The 2,528-nt window shown below is 42.2% G+C and overlaps 1 pseudogene; it reads left to right on the top strand.

Moving 5' to 3' along the window:
- The first annotated feature begins 1,418 nt into the window (after positions 1-1,418).
- LOC134947757 (5S ribosomal RNA) lies at positions 1,419-1,537 on the top strand (annotated as a pseudogene).
- Positions 1,538-2,528: the final 991 nt, after the last annotated feature.

Genomic DNA, 2,528 nt, shown 5'->3' with positions numbered 1-2,528 from the left:
GTGCTTATCGTTCGTCCCTTCTCTCATTGAATGCCATCCATTTACTACAACCAGCCGCTACATCGCCACCCAGAACCCGTACCAGCCGCCACACCGCTACCCGGTGCCCGTACCAGCCCCACTGAGTTGCATCATTCCAGCATCAGGACTGTCTTCGGATTGGTGCCGGATCTCAAACGCATTGCGGCCGCTACATCGCTACCCAGAACCCGTACCAGCCGCCACACCGCTACGCAGTGACAGTACCAGCCCCACTGAGTTGCATCATTCCAGCATCAGGACTGTCTTCGGATCGGTGCCGGATCTCAAACGGTAATATTATGTGCGTTACCGCCCGATCGTGGATGCCGTGTACCTGATTTTTGTGAGACTTACTGCGGTGTATAAGCATTATCTACATCACGTCGTTTAAATTTGGATACTTACCTGCCATCCTTTAGACTGATTGTCATACGTGCCGCATTCTTTGGAGTGTGTCTATATCTTATGGGGACTCTAAATCGCACTGCATATTAGGATCGCTGCTTACACCTGCAAATCTTTCCCTCTCTGACAGCATTGTGGGTAATATCCTATTACTGTTAAATTTATCTCGGCAATTGAGTAATTAAGCTATTTACCACTATAGAACCAGTGACTACGTGCATTATCTTTCTGGGCATATTTGGGCAGTGCCAATTGTTACCCCCACCTTAATCCCCCTTTTTCCCCTCCCCCCCCTTTTTTTTTTCTTTTTTTTCTTTTTTCTTTTCTTCCTCCTATGACCCCCTATATCTGGATTTAAGATTTGTTGTACATGTGATTAACCATTTTTGCCTCTCTAGTGGATAGGGTGTTATCTAATTTCAATACAGCCATTATACTGAGTATTCTACACCCTTTTCTTACATGAGGCGATGAGGCACCTTTTTATTGCTAGAATATTCTCCTAGCATACATATGAGTAGATTTCGTGGTCTTTTGTGACTGAGTATCAGTTACATTGACATAAGTATCTTTCTCTCCTGACCTCAATAACGGAGCACTGGCAACATTATTGTTACATTTCATCTCTGATACTGTGTTTCCTGCACCAGTGTGAAGAATCCATTATCACCCATCATTGGTACTTGTTCTCATTGACTTATACAGAAAATCTTCCTTTAGACATTTTCCTATACGGATATACAATTAGCACTGTGTAAATCTCGGTGGGGAATCAATATCTTTGTTGACGTAATCACTTGTTCATTCCCCCTTTCCCCTTTCTCTCCTCTTCTTTTCTACTTTTCCACACTTATCCTTTTTCATGGACTCTCACCATTGATTCAGGGATTATCCCTGTCTAACATTGGCAGCAGATCCATCTTTTTCTTTATACTAGATATATAGTGAACTCTCATCAGTGATTCCAAGAGCCCTTGCCATCATTCGCAATCCTCTACTATCATACCACACTGGAAACGCCCGAAGCCGTCCGATCTTCGAAGCTAATCAGTGTTGGGCTGGGTCAGTACTCTAGTGGGCGACCATTGAGGAATACCCAGTGTTGTAGAGCTCACATTGATCCGTTACGCTCAAGAGTCTAACACTGACAGCAGATTCACACTGTTACTCTTTTCTATCTGCTCTGTCCCCCCTTTTCAAACAGTGTGGGAACCAGTACTTAAGTACCTTTTGATTGTGGACATATACAAGGTTAGTCTGTTCCAACAGCCCAAGTATTATCTGGAGGTTCTACATCTGTTTCATCAATTTTTTGGCATTCTTATTATATTGATACAATCGGGACGGATTACATTAAATTTAGCACTGATTTGTTATTTATTGAACATTTATTGATATATCCTTACATCATAAGTTTGTGTTATTGAGGATTGATACAATTTTGTACTAATTCCATTATTCATTGGATAGTTATCTAATTTTTGACGACTATATATCTTTTTATTTTAAGATGTTAATAAAAGTTATATTTTATACTTAGATTCATTCTCATCCTATCTATGTAACATTTATATTATTATTCAAAAAGTAAAGAGTGCGCCCAGAAAAGAGTCTCTTTTTTCTTCTCTGTTTTTGTTACACACACACACACACCTGATGGTAGCGGCAAATTTGTTAGCAGTTGAGCAAAACCATGGTTGTCATTCCGAGTTGTTCGCTCGCTAGCTACTTTTAGCAGAAATGCAAACGCAAAGCTGCCGCCCTCTTGGAGTGTATCTTAGCATAGCAGAATTGCTACCGAAAGATTAGCAATTCTGCTATTAAGTATTTCCTTGCAATTTCTGAGTAGCTCCAGACCTACTCCTAGATTGCGATCACCTCAGTCCATTTAGTTCCTGGTTTGACGTCACAAACACGATGGCAGGTGCTGTCCCTTTGTAAAGTATGGGAGGGCGCAAATGTATAGATTGCAGGAGGTCGCTGAACACCCTAGCACCGGCCCTGCCCGTACACACGGGGGAGATGTGTGCTGAGCGATCTAGCACTAGCACAGACCACTCAGCACATATCTTTCCCCCCACTCAGCACTCAGTGCAATGTGT

This window comes from Pseudophryne corroboree, chromosome 1 (assembly GCF_028390025.1).
Source record: "Pseudophryne corroboree isolate aPseCor3 chromosome 1, aPseCor3.hap2, whole genome shotgun sequence".
NCBI lineage: Eukaryota > Metazoa > Chordata > Amphibia > Anura > Myobatrachidae > Pseudophryne > Pseudophryne corroboree.
Note: the sequence above shows the minus strand (reverse complement) of the source record. Positions and strands in the feature narration are given on the sequence as shown.